General features: G+C 44.0%; 1 long non-coding RNA gene across 8 annotated transcripts in view; it reads left to right on the top strand.

Moving 5' to 3' along the window:
* The first annotated feature begins 143 nt into the window (after positions 1–143).
* LOC109259154 (uncharacterized) overlaps positions 144–18,979 on the top strand; it is a 100,179-nt gene continuing 81,343 nt past the window's right edge. For 5 of the 8 annotated variants that reach the window (XR_008417781.1, XR_008417783.1, XR_002076583.2 and 2 more), the window contains exon 1: positions 144–1,897. This is a non-coding gene — a long non-coding RNA (uncharacterized LOC109259154). Of the gene's footprint in view, positions 1,898–5,772; positions 6,129–17,744; positions 18,059–18,979 lie in introns of all 8 variants that reach the window. The other 3 variants (XR_008417780.1, XR_008417771.1, XR_008417772.1) reach the window with 2 other exon arrangements.

The raw sequence follows: 18,979 nt of genomic DNA, 5'->3' as shown, positions 1-18,979 counted from the left end.
CCGCGGCGACTCGCGGCCCTGGTGGGGGGGACCCCAAGTGGGAGCGTGGCGGGAAAAGCGGAGGTGGGAGCAGCGAAGACTCCCCGGGAGTTTTAACTCGGGTAGGGGTTGGCCGCTCCCGCAGCAGACACCGCAGCGGGGGGGAGGTCGGCTCCTTATCTTTCGCCCTCTAGGAAACCTTAAACTTGTAATCCCAGTTTGGCCTCCGGGGCTCCGAAGGGACGGGAACCAGCCCTGAGATCCTCGGCGGCTGAGACTCCACGAACACAGGGGACCGGATTCCACTTTTCGGTCAGCAAGCTCGCACACTACCACTGCAACCACCCAGGGACCAGTGCCAAGTGGATCCGCGCAGAGGAGCACGGGAAAACGAGTCCCGCGGTGACGCCTCTTTGGAGGCTCTGGGTTGTCAGAACTACAACTCCCACAAGGCTGCGCGCGGCGGGCCTCAGAGCTGGGAGGTAATTTCTTGCCCCAGACTTTGCATCTCGCTCCCCAGCAGCTGAGGGTCCAAGTCTCCGGGACTGGGTGGTCAATGTAGTTGGTAGGAATGAATCCGCGACTTTGCTTGGCCGATAAGGTAGGAAAAGAGAAGACTGGGGTAGAACTGGGTAATAGAGGGGAGTAATTTTGAGTCTAAGGCGTGTAGGACACTTCCGTCCTGGAAGCTGGGGTCTGTGAGGCTAAGAGCCCAGACACCAATTTACTGAGTGATCACCCCTTGCGAAGGATGGCACTAGGCGTTTTATATTTAATCTTCACTTACCAACATTAAAGATTAAACGGCCCCTTCTGAATTCAAAGAGGCCCAAGTTGTCGCATACACGTAGAACTTTAAGCTCACTTATATCCATAATATTTCTTGTGGAAAAGTCCAGGGCCTGCCTGTGAGTGTCCCAGTGACTAAACACCTTAATTTACAAAGGACAGTGTGACCTGTAAGCACCTGTTGGTCTGGTTTCTCTTGTATATGGGACTGCCTCAAGCCTGGGTTCTAAATCTTGACAACAGAACATAATGGAACCAGCTGTGTCTGAAGGCAAAGGTCAAGTTGAGAGGAGAGACCTGTGTGAGAAGACTCTGAATATAGGCCATCTAACCAATTCCTAAATCCTTCTGATTTTTAGTCCTGGATCAAACTGGGCCAAATCTGAAGACAACATACTTACGGAGTATGACTTCTGACCTGGATCTAAGCTTGTTCAGCAAGCTGCAAGGTTATGAATACCCTACTATGGGGGAAGGGTGATTTTGGAACAGGCTCATTGTCACAGTTTTCCCCCTGGCCTCATCCCTGCCTGGTTGGACTCACTCTTCAAAGTCTTATTGTGCATCCTGATGTGAGTACAAACTGAAAGCTGTTTTTCTATAGGCCCCGGGAGTGCCAGACAACACTGCTTTGGAAACTATAATCCCCATAGTTAGAGAGATCTGTTCTCCACAGCGTGGCAAAACATGGTACAACTTTTGTGCAGAAGGACCCTGATATTTGAACAGCTTCGGCAGCTTCAGTACATCAGGGTAAGCTTTAAGATGATGTAACGTTGGCATCTGGGAACCAGTACCTTCGGCCACAATGGACAGGCTACCCTAGCCTACACCCTCCACTCTGGCAGCCTCAGCACAGGTTTGTCAAGCATCAGGAGCAGCACCTTTGACCTATATAAGCAAGAGCAGCGGGATAGACACATTGGCCGGGGCACACATGTGTGGTTGGGGTGACTGCGCTGGGGATATCTTAGCAGTGGATCTCCGCAGGAAGCCAGAGCAGGTTAGGTTGGAAAATGACAGATTCCGTGTGGTGGCTGAGAGCACTGTTTGTCAGCACATATACGACCACTCTTGGGGAGTCCTATAAATATTGAGTACGTGATGCATGGTGGTGCTGATACTGCTGGTAAGTGCCATTTGTTTGTTTATAATTTTTTTTTTTTTTTAAGTGAGCTGCAGTTTAAAGGATAGGCTAGACATTGTGAAGTCACGCCCTAGGGTCTGGGGATGGCCCCGGGGGGAAGGTGGAGGAGGTGGACGAACTGAACTGCTGTTGTTGTGACCCCAGTTTTACCATCAGGCAGGGATGGCTTGGGAAACCCACCAAATTGTGTGCAGACGGTGGCATTTAACATGATGCCCAAATTGGTTTTAATCATGAGATTAGATAAGAAACAACCACATTCACTTGTTTTATGTGCAGTGGTGAGCACAGAGCCTGGTTCATAGTAAGTACTCCAAAAATACTTGCCGAGTGAAATTATAGGATATATCACAGGGATGCTGTTGAGAACATTGTCCATTTCATCACATTTTGCTCCCTATATAAATCTCCTCCTGAGAAATTTCTTTTAGAGTAACGTGTTAGCCTTAGAACGAGGATTATAAACTATGAAGATTACTTTTCCTTCATTTTTACTGGGTTGACAGGAAGCTTGGAGCCTACTTTTAAATTCACTACAGCAAATATTTGGTCAGTATAACTGTGGCCTTTTCTTCCAGGGTATCACCCTGGATGGGAAGGGAGCAAGATTGGGGAAAGGCTGTTCCAAGTGTGAAACATTTAGGAGGGAGTTAACGGGAGAGAGAGGGAGGAAGGAGTCAAGGATCACTGGTAAATTCCTGACTTGGGCAGCTCCACGAGAATGCCTTTTTACCTGGAAGGGGGTTGAGTGGAAGTTGCCAAGGTAATTTTGAATATATCTGATGTGAGGTACCCGTGAGGCATCTAAGTAGAAATGCCTTCTTGGCCTTCTTGGTTGTGTGGGTCTGGAGCTCAGATGGGAATGTATACATGAGGTTCTTCTGCACCTAGTTATTAGCTAAAACAATAGGCCTGGGTAAGATTCATGGGGCGAGTGGATAGAGTGGGGCAAGCAAAAAAAAGGGGGCTAGGACAGGACTCTAGGAGCCCGCTGTTTAAGGGAAGGGCAGAGGGAGAGAAGCCTGAGAAGGAGAGTGGGAAGGAGCAGCACAGAGATAGGAAGAAGAGAGTGAGATATCAAGGAAGCCAAGGTTCCAAGAAGGGAATGGACGACAGTGTCAAATGAACTGAAAGGTCCGATAACGTGCAGACTGTCCACTGGATTTAACGACAAAGTAATTTGGGGTCATTTTAGTGAGAGAAGTTTCAGGAAAATAGCAGGGTGGGAATTAAACAGAAGTGGGCAGCAACTGGGCAGTAAGTGTAGACATCTTGAAGAAGTTTAGCCGAGAAGAGGAGGTGAATGAGTACAGTAGCTGGAGGTGTTTGGTTCATGAAGTTAAGGGAGAATCGTCTTGAAGATGGGGGATGTTTTCACAGTTGACCCCTGAACAACACAGGTGTGAGCAGGGCGTGTACACTTACACATGGATGTTTTTTCAGTAATTACAGTACATACTGTAAGTGTGTTTTCTCTCCCTTATGATTTTTTTAATATTTATTTTGAGAGAGACAAAAGTGCATGCATGTGGGGGAGGGGCAGAGAGAGAGGGAGACAAAGGATCCCAAGTGGGCTCAGAGCTTACAGCAGAGAGCCCCATATGGGGCTCCAACTCACGAACTGTGAGATCATGACCTCAGCTGAAGTCGCATGCTTAACCAACTGAGTCACCCAGGCGCCCCTCTCTTGTATGTTTTTCTTAATAACATTTTCTTTTTACTAGTTTGCTTGATTGTAAGCCTACGGTACCTAATACACATAACGTACAAACTACGTGTTAACTGACTGCTTGTGTTACCAGTAACACTCCTGGTCGACAGTAGGCTGTTAGTAGTTAAGTGTTTGGGGAGCCAAAAGTTATAGGTGGACTTTTGACTTCGGGCGCCGGGAGGGAGAGGTCGGCACTTCTAACCCCATGTTGTCTGAGGGTCAATTGTATATATGTTTAAATGTTGATAAAAAGAAGGCTGTGGATACGGAGAGGTTAAAAATATAAGAGACAGGATAGTAGATCGAGTGGAGCGCTTAGGAGGGTAGGAAAAGGGGACAAATGAACTCAGATGTCATAATTAGCCTCAGAAGGAGAAAGTACGTATTTTCCATGTTGATAAGAGGAAAAGTAGAAAGGGTAGGTGTGTGTGAACGGAGTTACGTTTCTTTTTTTTTCTTTTTTTTTTTAATGTTTATTTATTTTTGAGAGAGAAAGAGAGACAGAACCTGAGCAGGGGAGGGGCAAACAGAGAGAGAGAGACACAGAGCTCATAGCTCCAGGCTCCGCGCTGTCAGCACAGAGCCCAACACAGGGCTCGAACTCACGAACCGTGAGATCATGACCTGAGCCAAAGTCAGACGCTTAACTGACTGAACCACTCAGGCACCCCATGAATGGAGTTACATTTATAATATGGGAATTAGAGGGGTTTTTTTTTCCTTTAATGGTTTCTTTTTTCTGCAAAATCAGTATGTGTATGGGAGGGGAGCCAAGCTTGATGCTTTTGAAGATTTGAGGATCATGGGAAAGTGAAATATTCACAGTACACACAAGAGAGGGTAGTGCACCATTGCCTGGTGCATTGGAATCACCTGGAGGGTTTGTCAGAGTGCAGGTTCCAGGGCACCAGTGAGTCTTACAGATCAGGGTGGGGTCCAGGACTCTGCAATTTTAGTAATTTTAGTTTTAGACAAGTACCCCCTGGTGATTCTGATATAGGAGCTCTTCAGATCACACTTTCAGAACTACTGATAGTCTAGGACGGCGTTATTTTAGTACAGGGGATTTTTTATAAAAATGGGAGAAAATTGCCAGTAGAGAGGAAGCAAGACAAAAAGGAATCATTGATAGGACAAAGCCCATACGGAGGTGGGAGAAGGTATGATAAAGAAAGGAGGAAGGATCCACCTTGGACAGGAGAAGTCCCACCTCTCCAATTAAGATCAGCCATCCACAGGAGGGTTATGTCTTTCATTAAGGGTCACCTCTTCCAGCAAGATAGGGAAGAAGGAGGTAAAGACACACATTGAGGCAGGTAAGATTGATAGTTTCACCTCCAACAAATTATTTCCCCCAGTGATGGGTTTTCTCTTTTCCCAATAAGTTTGGAAAAGAGAAAACCCATCAATAGTAATAATAATAAAAATAATAATGTTACTTATGTATTATCATATTAATTATAAAGATATAACATAAGTACATAATTATAATTGGATTGCTGGGTAGTTTGAATTAGAGCCCCTGCCCGTGTAACATCTGGACCTATAATATGAGCCCCAGATTGATACTGCTAAACTTATGCTGGGGAAGGGGTGAGTAATTTGTGTGCTATATCGCGTGTGTGGTATCCCTCCAACATGTGAGATTAAAACGTTGGTTTTCCTTCAGAACTTCTCACCAGTATGTCTCTCTCTTCCTGTTATCACCTCAGTGATTGATGGCTTCCTCGATTATTTTCTTGAATATCATTTAGCACTTGTTGGGTCACAAGTGGCAGCAAACTTGATTCAAGCTGGGTTAACAGGAGGAAAGAAAAGAGAGGAATTGATTAGCCCACGTTATGGAAAACTTCAGAACTGCCTCAGGCTTAGCTGGCTAGGAGCACTGATAACATTGGTTTCTAATGAAAAGAAATGGGCAGAAGCCCTGAATGGATGTTTTCCCAAAGAGGACATACAGATGGTTTCTGGCTTCTTTTGCCGCCTCCAGCTTCATTTCTCTCTCTCTGTTGCTTTTAGCCTCAAACTGTGTAACTTCAAACTGTCTGGCGACTGCTAGGCTGCCCCTGGTTTGCACCGTGGCCGTCGCTCTTCCCCGTTCAGCTTAGCTGGAAACAATGAGCTTTTTTTCCCTTCATGCAAACAGAGATCCTGGGCCTCAGAATCACTTGCCAGATTCGGGACACGTGCTTAATTTCTGAACAAATCATTTCTGACCATCCCTGGAGTTGATGGGGAAGTAAGTGAAACCCACCCAAAGCAAACGAGCAGAGGGGTGAAAGCAGCTCTTCAAAGGAGACTCAGAGAACTGCTCTCAGCAGCAAAGGGGCAATGGATGATGAGGGGACACGGCAGATGTCTTCCACACCCTTCTCCCGTCTTTCCTCCTGTTATTAATCAATGCCCTGTGTGCCTTGTCAGGGGCTCACGGCGAAGTTGCTCACCTTTCAGCAGAGGGACGTGGGCTTAATCCTCTCCTGCAGCTCTTAGAACTCCAATTAGGTATGTCTACCTCTGCCTCTGTACCTCCGTCATTTCCTTGTGTAAACACAAGGCTCCCCTTTGCCCACAGGATGATTCTTGGTATCAGCGTTCAGTGGCCCACCAGTCTGGTATTCCGTGCTGCTTTATACCTGGAATACTGGTATTTCTGTTGGTGTCATACTGTTAATTTAGGAGTTAAAAAAAAAAAATCTCAATTATTTATGTCTTGACATACCACAGACATGCTTCATTAAGACTTGGACTATATAGGTGGGGCACCTGGGTGGCTCAGTTGGTTGAGCGTCCGACTTTGGCTCAGGTCATGATCTCACAGTTTGTGGGTTCGAGCCCCGCGTCAGGCTCGGTGCTGACCGCTTGCTCAGAGCCTGGAGCCTGCTTCAGATTCTGTGTCTCCATCTCTCTCTGCCCCTCCCCTGCTCACGCTTTGTCTCACTCTGTTTCTCAAAAACAAATAAATGTAAAAAAAAAATTTTTAAAGACTTTGACTATAGGTGAGCTTGTTGAGAAAGCTGTCTTCTATACTTCCATAAATTTCAAGCAAAAGAAGAAAATAGCAACCACCAAAGGAAAGCTTCTAATGCAGAAATGATTCTTATCTATTACAAAGACTTTCCAGCAAATGGAATATGAACAGACACTATTGGCATTAATATGGTACCTGCATTAACATTTCTACTTAGGTAAGATAAAATAGGAAGATGAAAACAAATGAGAAATACTTTTTTGGAAGATACACACACACACATGCATATATACATATATATATGTGTGTGTGTATGTATATATGGCTTGTAGCTTGTAACCAATAAAAAAATTGTTAGGGGTGCCTGGGTGGCTCAGTTGGTTGAGTGTCCGACTTTGGCTCAGATCATGATCTCAGGGTTTGAGGGTTCAAGCCCCACATCAGGCTCTGTGCTGACAGCCTGGAGCCTGCTTCAGATTCTGTGTCTCCCTCTCTCTGCCCCTCCCATGCTCATGCTCTGTCTCTCTGTCTCTCTCTCTCTCTCTCAAAAAAAAATAAACATTAAAAAATTTTTAATAAAAAAATTGTTGTTTCTGCAGAGAAACAAAACATTGTCTCCCTCCAAATTTCCTCAAAGTTATCTCCCAAGAGATAGGATTGTTTGAAGATCATAGGCTAGAGAAAAATATTTGAGAACAGCTTACAATTATCTCCTTATTATTCCCTTAACCAGTGTAGATTCGGAAAGAAATTTTCAGCAACTGGAAAGTTTTTCATAACTCAATGATGACATCATTGAAAGACCAAGATCACTTTTTAAAAAAGATCATAATTTTATTTCATTTTGTTGTTGTCAATTTCAATTCATTTTTAAATCTCAATTAAACTTTATGTAGTGCTTAAGCAACATTTTATCTTTATATTAGAGTATATTTAATATATATTCAGTATATTTACATTTTACTTACGATTATCAATTTTTGTATTTGTAATGTATTAAATACTTTGTTTTACTGATCTCAAGTACTTAAAATACATTATATGAAATAAATACCAAATACACTGACATTTTACTTTAGTGTTTAAATGACTCTTTAGCTTGGCACTGGAGGCCCTTCCAGTCAGCTCCCTGTCCATATTTACAGCCTCCCTCATGCTGTCCCTACTCCTGGGATAGATGTATTTATCTATGTCTCCTTTGCCAAATAAAACTTGGATCTGGCTACCTCCATAATTTTGCTGGAGGCTCCTTTTCCTGTTTCTCTGCCTGTAATACTTCCACTGAACAACCACAACTGGTAGAATGGAATCTTAAGGCAAATTCATTTTTGACCCCCCACTGTCTCTTTACATCTCACCAAGGGGCTGTCTCTTCCTTGCCCTTAGAGGAGACAAAGGCAGAGGTAATAAAAGCACTCAGTCACTTTTTAAGTCACAAAATAAAGTGGCAATCAGGAATTAAAATGGCAATCCAAGAGAAGAATTAGAACTTGAACCTTGAAGTTTCTCCCCTCCTCATACTTGGGCTGACCGAAGGCTAGAAGTTTGACATTTGAAGGTGAGGAAGAGAAGCATTCTTGGCTTCTCTTTCCTCCTCGAATGTTCCTTCTTCTCTTCTTCCATTGTATCAACCTATTTCTGACCCCTTCAGGGTCTGGAGTTTGGGGAGGGACATTAGTAAAGAGGAATTAGGAAGGGAAATTAGCACAACCCTTGTTGATAATTACTGTGGAAATGATCGAACAGGTGCTGTCTGGACCTTGCAGCTGGTTAAAGTTGATTGCTCTTTTAGGGACTTTTTCGTGGGTTCCCCAGAGACCTTCCCTTTCCCCACACTTCACCCTGAGGTATGGCACAGCAGTCCCCCATCCAGCTTGCTTCTGCTAAGGCCCCCACCCCTGCGGGAGGTCATTTTGAGCAGACTGACTCCCTTTCCCTCGGGGACCTCCTCTGGTCCCTTGGAAGGAAGCACTGTTTGCCCAGGTGGCCTCTGGGAGTGTGGCTGCTTCCCCACACCTCAGCCCTCTAGATTTACATGTCTCAAGTGCATGCCAGGTGGCAGTCCTGGGTGCCTCAAACTGCCAGAGACACACATTAAGCTCTGCAGGTGGTTCCCTCAAAGTCCTGCGCTGTGATTTGAGGTAAGGAGCATATCTCCCTCTCTCTCCTCCTTCACCCTTGGGGAGGACGGTAGAATTCTTCACACTCAGTAGTTCTCTCTCCAAAGAAATGCTTTGTTCAAAATGCTTCCTCTCTCCAGTTCAACGTCCCTTTATGCCATCAATGTAGGTGACAATTTAAGAGTTACCTGCCTCTCTTCCCCCACTTTTTACCACCTACTTTGAAAGTGTTTGCAGTTTGGTCCAACACACAGCTCTGGAAGGTGCCTCCGTGGAAGCTTTCATTTTCTTATCTTGTTACAACCCTAAAGTTCACTTTCATGCCTCTACGTCAACAAAATCTTCTTCATCACCCCCAAGGTAGTCATTTTTTACTTCACTGAACTGCTAGCTATGGATTGTCATGCCATTCATGTGGCACTTATTTTCTACCTTGTGTCGAGGTATACTTCGGAGACATTGTGAGCTCAGTTCCAGGCCTCCCTGCAAAATAGTGAGCCAAATGAATTTTTTGGTTTCCTAGTGCGTACAAAAGTGACGTTGCCACTGTGCTGTGGTATATTAAGCGTGCGGTAGTGTTATATCTTAAAAATGCATATACCTTAATTAAAAAACACTTTATCACTAAAAAATGCTAACCACCAACTGTGTTTTCGGCAAATCATAATCCTTTTTGCTGGTAGAGGGTCCTGCCTCAACGTGGTCAGTTGGCTGCTGACCAATCAGGGGTGCAGGATGGTGGTTGCCAAAGGTTGGGTCATTGCACAATTTCTTATGCTAAGACAGCAGTGAAGTTTCTATGTCAATTGGCTCTTCCTTTCACAAACAATTTCCCTGTAGCATGTGCTGTTTAAGAGCATTTTAGGGGAGGCTGGGTGGCTCAGTTGATTAAGTGTCCGACTCTTGACCTCAGCTCAGGTCATGATCTCATGGTTTGTGAGATCGAGCCCCACCTCAGGCTCTGCGCTGACAGCGTGGAGCCTGCTTGGGATTTTCTCTCTCCCTCTCCCCCCACACCCCACCGTGCACACGCGCTCTCTCTCTCTCTCTCTCTCTCTCTCTCTCAAAATAAATACCTAAACATTAAAAATAAAGTTTAATAGCATTTTACCCATAGTAGGACTTCTCTCAGAATGGAACCAATCCTCTCAAATCCTGCCGCCGCTTTACTGAGTGTATGTAATATTAGGTAATGTCCTGAATCCTTTGTTGTCATTTCAACAAGCTTCACATCATCTTCACCAGGAGTAGATTCCATCTCAGGAAACCGCTGTCTTTGTTCATCCATCAGGAGCCGTGCCTCCTCTATTCAAGTTTGATCATGAGATGGCAGCCATTCAGTCCCATCTTCAGGCTCCACTTCTAATTCTCTTGCTATTTCTACCACATCTGTGGTTACTGTCTCCACTGAAGTCTGGAACCACTCAAAGTCGTCCATGAGAGGTGGATTCAACTTCTTCCAAACTCCTGTTAATGTTGACATTTTGACCTCTTACCATGAGTCATGTATGTTCTTAATGGTATTAGGATGGCAAATCCTTTCCAGGTTTTCCTTTTACTTTGCCCAGCTCCATCAGAGGAATCACTATCTATGGCAGCTACAGCCTTATGAAATGTATTTCTTAAATAGACTCAAAAGTTGAAATGACCCCTTGACCCATGAGCTGTGGAATGGATGTTGTTAGCAGACATGAAAGCAACATGAATCTTGTTGTACGTCTCCATTGAAGCTCTTGGGCACCCAGGTGCATTGTCAATGAGCAATAATATTTTCAGAGGAATCTTTTTTTTCTGAGCAGCAGGTCTCAACAGTGGGCTTAAAATATTCAGTAAATCATGTTGTAAACAGATGTGCGGTCATCCAGGCTTTGTTTTTCCATTTCCGTTTAGAGCATAAGCAGAGTAGATTTACCATAGTTCTTAAGGGCCCTAAGATTTTCATAATGGTAACTGAGCATCGGCTTCAACTTTGAGTTACCAGCTGTATTAACCTCTAACAAGAGAGTCAGCCTGTCCTTTGAGGCTTTGAAGTCAGGCAGTGCCTTCTCCTGCTGTAGTCATCAAAGTCCTAAATGGCATCTTCTTCTAATATAAGGCTGTTTGTCTACATTGAAAACCTGTTGTTTAGTGTAGCCACCTTTGTTAATTGTCTTAGCTGGATCTTCTGGATACCTTCCTGCAGCTTCTGCATCAGCACCTGCTGCTTCCTCCTGCCCTTTTATGTTACAGAGACGGCTCCTGTCCTTAAACCTTACGAACCAACCTCTCCTAGCTTCAAACTCTTCTTCTTCAACTTTCTCACCTTGCTCGGCCTTCATAGAATTGAAGAGAATGAGGGCCTTGCTCTGGCCCAGGCTCTGGCTTTCAACACGCCTTCTTCATGAAGCTTAATCATTCTAGCTTTTGATTTAAAGTGAGAGACGTGATTTTTCCTTTCCCTTGTATACTTACAGACCATTAAGTAGGGTTATTAATTGGCCTAATAGTATTGTGCCTCAGGGAATAATGAGGCCTGAGAAGAGGGACAAAGACATGAGAATGCTCGGTGGCTGGAGCATTCAGAACACACACAACATTTATAGATTAAGTTTGCCAGTGGTGCCCCAAAACAATTACAGTAGTAACATCAAAGATCGCCGACCAACAAATATAACAATAATGAAAAAGTGTAAAATGCTGCAAAGATTACCAAAATGTAACGCAGAGAAACAAAGCAAATGCTGTTGGGAAAATGACACCGACAGACTTGTTTGATGCAGGATTGCCACAAACCTTTAATTTGTAAAAGAAAAAAAACAACACAGTATCTGTGAAGCGCAATAAATTGAGGTATGCCTGTATTTAAGTATGCTTATTTCCACCAAAAATTTGTAGTTCCTCAAAGGTAGAGACCATGCATCTTTCATTTTTATATCACTGAAGTCTTACACATAATGTGTGGATAATATTTATCATATCCAACAAATGGATTGCTCAATATTGCTGCGTATTATAAAGTCTTGGAAAGTAGGTAATATCTTCAGTTCAACCCGTGTTTATTGACTGTGTGCTGAGTTTCAAGCAGTGTGCCCGGTAGAAGTTACAGGCATAGACAAGATGCAGTCCTGTCTAGGTGGAGCTCAGGGGCTGGGATATTACAAAAAACGACATGACTCAATAAAGATGTGATCTAAAGCCTGTGCACAAGAGGGAGTGGTTAACCCTAACCAGAAGGCTCAGGGAGGTCTTCATGAAGTTGGAACTATCTGAACAAATTTTAAAATTGAGCTATAATTTACATATCATAAAATTCACCCTTTTAAAGTATAAAATTCAGTGGTTTTTAGTATGTTCGCAAAGCTGTACAACCATCCCTACAGTCTAATTCCTGAACATATTCATTACCCCCAAAGGGAACTTCAGACTCATTATCAGTCACTCTCCATTCCTCCGTTCCCCCAGCCCCTGGCAACCACTAATCTACTTCCTCTGTGGATTAACCAATTATAGACATTTCATATCAATGGGATCGTATAATATGTAGCTTTTTGTGTCTGGCTTTTTCACCTAGCGTGATATCCTCAAGGTTAATCCACATTGTAGCACATATCAGAATTCCCTTCCTTTTTAAGGCCGAATAATATTCCATGGTATGTACGTACCACTTCATCCAACATTTGGGTTATTTCCATGTTTTGGCTATTGTTAATGATGCTGCTACAAATATGGGTGCACCAATGTCCATTCAAGTCCCTTTCAGTTCTTTTGGGTAGGTCCCCAGACGTGGAACTGCTGACTCTTATGATAACTCTATGTTTAACTTTTTTGAGGAACTGCCATATTTTCCACAGCAGCTACATCATTTTACATTCCCACCAGCAATGAGTAAGTGATCCAATTCCTTCATGTCCTTGCGAATGCTTATTTTCTGTGTTTCATTTTGTTTTTGTTTATTTATAATAACCATCCTAATGAGCATGAAGTGGTATTTCATTGTGGTTTTGGTTTGCATTTCCCCCAATGACTAGTGATGCTGAACATCTTTTCGGTTGCTTATTAGCCATTTGTGTATACTCTGGGGAGAAATCTCTAATCAAAAAGCTCATTTTTTAAAAATGTTTATTTATTTTTGAGAGAGCGCAAGCAGGGGAGAGGGCAGAGAGAGGGGGACAGAGAATCCCAAGTGGGCTCTGCGCTGACAGGCTGACAGCAGAGAGCCTGGTGAGGGGCTCGAACTCACGAACCGTGAGATCACAACCCAAGCCAAAGTTGGACGCTCAACTGACTGAGTCACCCAGGTGCCCCAAAAAGTTCATTTTTGAGTTTTGTTTGGCTTTTTTTTGTTTGTTTTGGGGTTGCAGGAGTTCTTTATATATATGTCGGTACCTTATTAGATATATGATTTGCAAATATTTTCTCCTATTCTGTGGGTTATCTTTTCGCTCCATTGATAATGTCCTTTGATACAAAAAAGTCTTGAATTTGGGTGAAATCCAATTTATTTTTTTTCTTTTGTTGCCTATGCTTCTGTTGTTACATGTGGGCACCACTTTTGAAACACAACTGTGTTTGGCAGAATAGTACATTGTACTTAGTCATTAGAACCTGTTTGCATTAAGTGTGTCAGTCATTTTCTAGGCTTAGCCAGTTGTAGAAAAGAGAGACGGAGCTACCTGAAGGAGAGGCTGGGGTAAGATGTTACCATGAGCACAGGGATTTTTGCCAATATTAGAGCAATAGCTGTCTGACAGGAACAAGGAAAAGAGTTGCTAGCAGGGGAGAGAATTGCATTGAGAAGAGGAAGCGCTTAAGTTCCCTGTTTCACAATTTGAACCAATCTTAGATGAAATGGCCTTACTGAAGAGGGGAAAGCAAATGTCATGAAAAAGCTGTGCAGTGCTTTTAAAAAACATCCCTCACAGTCCTCTTGGTTCCGTCCTATGAATTAGGGAAGCGTGCCATATGTGAGAACATGGTAAAGGTGCTATGTAAGATTGTTTTGTTATTGTTTGTGTAGTAACTAAGCATGTGATACGGGAGCCTAAGAACCGGGATTGAGGAGGGAAGGCATGGTTATGGAAGGCACCTAGATCTCCCTTCCAGGAAAGACTTACTGCCCAACTGCAAGGAGTGTAATCAAGAGGAGCCTCTAGCTGTTAAATCCGTCTGATTCTGCCTCAGCTACAGAGGCCACTCTTCACCTGAGGTCGTGCCCTTCTGCGTGCAGCCTGCATTTGGTGACTGAGAAAGGTCAGGCCATTTTGACCCAATGTGGGACACTCATGTGGGCAGTGCTTGCTCTAAAGTGCTCTAGTGGGGTGGTAAAGTCTCTTCAGGTCTTTACTGCCTCCTCTGATTCATTCTCCTTCCACTCCCTTCCTTGCCCAAGTGTCGATCCTTGACCAACATCTTCTACCTGAAATCCAGCTCGGCATCTGCTTCTGAAGAACCCAACCTGTGACCAGTGACCCTAATGATGATCTAATCTGGACTCTTTTTTTTTTTTAAATAATGAAAGTTATTTTTTCCAAATTCAAAATTATCCTCACTTCTTTTTTTTTGAAATTTTCAGATTAAAAAAAATTTTTTTAATATGAAATTTATTGTCAAATTGGTTTCCATACAACACCCAGTGCTCATCCCAACAGGTGCCCTGCTCAATGCCCATCACCCACTTTTCCCTCCCTCACACCCCCCCCCCCATCAACCCTCAGTTTATTCTCAGTTTTTAAGAGTCTCTTATGGTTTGCCTCCCTCCCTCTCTAACTTTTTTTTCTTTTTTTTTGCCTTCCCCTCCCCCATGGTCTTCTGTTAAGTTTCTCAGGATCCACATAAGAGTGAAAACATATGGTATCTGTCTTTCTCTGTATGACTTATTTCATTTAGCATAACTCTCTCCAGTTCCATTCACGTTGCTACAAAAGGCCATATTTCATTCTTTCTCATTGCCAAATAGTATTCCATTGTGTCTATAAACCACACTTTCTTTATCCATTCATCAGTTGATGGACATTTAGGCTCTTTCCATAATTTGGCTATTGTTGAAAGTGCTGCTATAAACATTGGGGTACAAGTGCCCCTATGCATCAGTACTCCTGTATTCCTTGGGTAAATTCCTAGCAGTGCTATTGCTGGGTCATAGGGTAGATCTATTTTTAATTTTTTGAGGAACCTCCACACTGTTTTCCAGAGTGGTGGCACCAGTTTGCATTCCTACCAAGAGTGCAAGAGGGTTCCCGTTTCTCCACATCCTCTCCAGCATCTGTAGTCTCCTGATTTGTTCATTTTGGCCACTCTGACTGGCATGAGGTGATATCTGAGTGTGGTTTTGATTTGTATTTCCCTGATGAGGAGTGACATTGAGCATCTTTTCATGTGCCTGTTGGCCATCTGGATGTCTTCTTTACAGAAGTGTCTATTCATGCTTTCTGCCCATTTCTTCACTGGATTATTTGTTTTTCGGGTGTGGAGTTTGGTGAGTTCTTTATAGATTTTGGATACTAGCCCTTTGTCTGATCTGTCATATGCAAATATCTTTTCCCATTCCATTGGTTGTCTTTTAGTTTTGTTGGTTGTTTCCTTTGCAGTGCAGAAGCTTTTTATCTTCATGAGGTCCCAATAGTTCATTTTTGCTTTTAATTCCCTTGCCTTTGGAGATGTGTCAAATAAGAAATTGCTGTGGCTGAGGTCAGAGAGGTTTTTTTCCTGCTTCCTCCTCTAGGGTTTTGATGGTTTCCTGTCTCACATTCAGGTCCTTTATCCATTTTGAGTTTATTTTTGTGAAGTGTGTAAGAAAGTGTTCTAGTCCTCACTTCTTGTAGAATGAAGTAAATATTTCAGCAGAAAGAAAAAAAAAATCACTCGTAATGTTGTCCACCATCTTTGGAAACCATTTCTCACAGCGTTGGGTAACTATTCTAACATTTGGGTGGGTCATTATTTACTTATGCCTTGAATGATTATTGTTGTTTATTCTTTTTTTTTTTAAGTTTTTTACCAGCATAAATAATGCTACCATGCATGTTCTCGTGCATGAAAGTTTTTATGTGTTCTAAATTATTTTCTTAGGCTCCAGTCCCAGAATTACTGGGTTAAAGGTGTGCCATTTTAAAGGCTCTTATCGGATAGTTTTCCAAAGATTTGAACCAGCTTTTACTATTATCAACAGAGTACAACAGGGCGTTGGGGTGCCCCTTTCAGTGCCTTTTCCCTATCATTTCATAGATGAGATAATTACTGGTTAAATAGTCATTTGTGACAGTGAAGAGTCTCCTGAATCTTCGATTAGATTAGTTCTCTTTTGCCCAAATGTGTATAAAACCCAAAAGTGCAAAGCAGCTCTTCTCATCAGCTTACCAGTGTACTTTATTCTTAGACGTGGAATGCTAACTCTCGGGATGCTTTTGTGGGGAAAAAGGAATAGGTGTGATGGTAAATGTGCAGAGATTCCCCCCTGGGGAGAGATTAGAGACAAATCACAGAAGCTGTGGCCTTGAAAAGAACTGTCCAGGCAGAGACTACACCAGTGGACAGGCACCTTGGACCCAGTGGGTCCCCTCGTTTCTGTCACGGTGCTGTGCGTGTGTGGTAGCAGTGGGCCCAAAACACAAGAAAACCTGGGGACACCCAGACAGTACTGTTATTTCACTTTACAAACAGTGATATTCTACAGCTGTAGAATATTCTATACCTGTAGGTATTCTACACCTATTCCATAACCTTCTCTTTTTTTACTTAATATATCATAAAGTTTCCATGTCATTAAATACATGTCTATACATGGTTTGAATAGTTTGCATTAGGCTAAATAAAATATATAGATTCTGAAACAGGTCTTAGTATTTTCATTCTATTTTTATTTTTTTAATTTTTTTTTTAACATTTATTTATTTTTGAGACAGAGAGAGACAGAGCATGAACGGGGGAGGGTCAGAGAGAGGGAGACACAGAATCTGAAACAGGCTCCAGGCTCCGAGCTGTCAGCACAGAGCCCGACGTGGGGCTCGAACTCAAGGACCGTGAAATCATGACCTGAGCCGAAGTCGGCCGCTTAACCGACTGAGCCACCCAGGCGCCCCAGTATTTTCATTTTAAAGATGAAGGCATCTTTCTGATGGGCAGAAAGCTTTACAAACTTGTACAGTTCCCACAATTAGTAAGTGGAGTAAATCCCATTGAACTGAAGTCACATCTGAGTCCAGAACCCAAGATTTTTCATTATACCATGTGACCCACCAGGCATAAACAGTTAAGCCCAACACCAACCCCGTTCTTTTGACTATCTGGCAGGAGCTATGCAGAGTGGGGGGTGTGTATCAGCAGGCAGAGTGGTAGAAATGCAGCTCCCAACCACCATCCCCCTGAAATTTTTCTGTTCCTTTGCAATTAACAAGCTTACGGCAATTTAAATTCAGTTCAGTCACGTAACCATTAGGCACTGGGAACACAGAGATTAACAGGGATGCCGGTTTAAACAGCTGTGTCTGCCTCAACACGTTTCAAACACGAGGGCAAAGGGGAAACATGTTCATGCCTGTGTGCCTACCACACGCTCACGTGCCACCCCGAGATCACTGCTGGTCCCTCACTTGTGTATGTACGGTCTCTGCCAGAGAAATGGAGCCTAATTAGAGTGGCACACATTTGCTCATATGTCAGATTCCTCTTGATACCAAAGGAAGCCTTTCTCTCTGGTTTTTAGTGATGAAGATACCAATTGCGATTTCCTCCCCATCGTATGCTACCACTAATGCTGATGTCCAATTTGGACAGGACACGAGCATTTGCCTCTTAGAAAGGGTGCCTCTGATTCCCACTAGAGGGCACTTGATGCTAATTCTGGGCCAGGTGCCATCCCTGGGGGCATTGGAAGTCTTCCTTCTGTGATCACCGGCTGTCAGATTCACAAAAACCCCTGGTGCTCGCTTTGTTTGTTCTAGAGAATGGTTGGGGAGTGTTTCCTTGGCCAGCTAGGAGAGGAGGAGAGAGTGGTGGGAGCATTCCATGCCTGCCTGGCTCTCCTTAACGCCCCCTCCCCTGCCTTCCCTCCAGAACCTGTCCTTCAGGGCAGCAGGCTCTACAGAGAGTGGAGGCAGAAGGGTGTCACCTGCCTTCAAGAGCAATAACTGTGCACAGTGCCACTCGGAGCCTGCAACGTTTGGAGGAGTGGATTAACCACGGAGGGGTTGCGAGAACTCCCAGTTCAGAACACAAAAGAAGAAAGAACAGAACATTGCGATGCAAAGATTTATGAGGGAGAAAGATTCACTAAGAAAAGGAAATTGGAAACCAAGGAAGCAGAATATTCAAAAGACAGCCATGTGCCATGCATAATAATGAAGTTTCCCTGACTCCCTTTGGCTCAGGTCGGTCTCTTTAATAATTTATATAGCAACTCTCCTTCGTCTGCCAACAGGTGGGTCTGGGGGCTTTGCAAATGTTTCCTTATTGCTCCTTTCACCGTGTCCGAGAGGAAGGTCAGGGTGTCCAGAAGGCTTTCCTTTGGGCACCCAGATGGAGAAACAGCCTCTGTGTGCCTGCCATTTGCATAAGGTAACGGAGTGAGACTATGGCAGCTAGGGGACTAGCGGGCAGACTTCCTCATTGGTGCCATATGGACCATGCCGAGGTCCCATAGGCACCTCAAGAGGATGGGTTGGGGCTGAGGAGTGCAGGCAAATGTCCATAGGTGAGTGGACTTTGCGATGGAGGCAGGCACTCAGACTGAACTGGATCCCTTTGCACAGTGGTGCCACTGAGACCTGATCTCTGGCTCTGTCTCGTTCGGTTGATTTATGATGTGGGGGATGCTCACCGCATGCTCTCTTGGCTACTATCCCCGTAGTGTGGGCTCGTGCGTCTCCGCCCTGGGCTTGCAGCTAGCCCCCCTTCGCCCTCTCCCTTGGGGTTGGGACTGGGCACAATCACTGCCGGAAACCTGCTCCCCAGACCCCATTTCTACCGTGCCCTCCCCAGACAGAAACCCTTTTGGGGTGGAACTCACAAGCAAGTCATATCAGTCCTGCAGAGATGCTCTGTTTGTGTGATGTTTTAAAAAATATTTTGAATTTGTTTCCAATGTTGAACAGGGACGATTTTAGATAAAAATCTGAATTTCTAGGGGCGCCTGGGTGGCTCAGTCGGTTAAGCGTCCGACTTCGGCGCAGGTCATGATCTCATAGTTCGTGAGTTCGAGCCCCACGTCGGGCTCTGTGCTAACAGCTCAGAGCCTGGAGCCTGCTTCACATTCTGTGTCTCCCTCTCTCTCTGACCCTTCCGTGCTCATG

This window comes from Panthera pardus, unplaced genomic scaffold (genome assembly GCF_024362965.1).
Source record: "Panthera pardus isolate Hobbes unplaced genomic scaffold, ASM2436296v1 HiC_scaffold_11, whole genome shotgun sequence".
NCBI classification, from domain to species: domain Eukaryota; kingdom Metazoa; phylum Chordata; class Mammalia; order Carnivora; family Felidae; genus Panthera; species Panthera pardus.
This window is presented reverse-complemented; position numbering and strand designations above follow the sequence as displayed.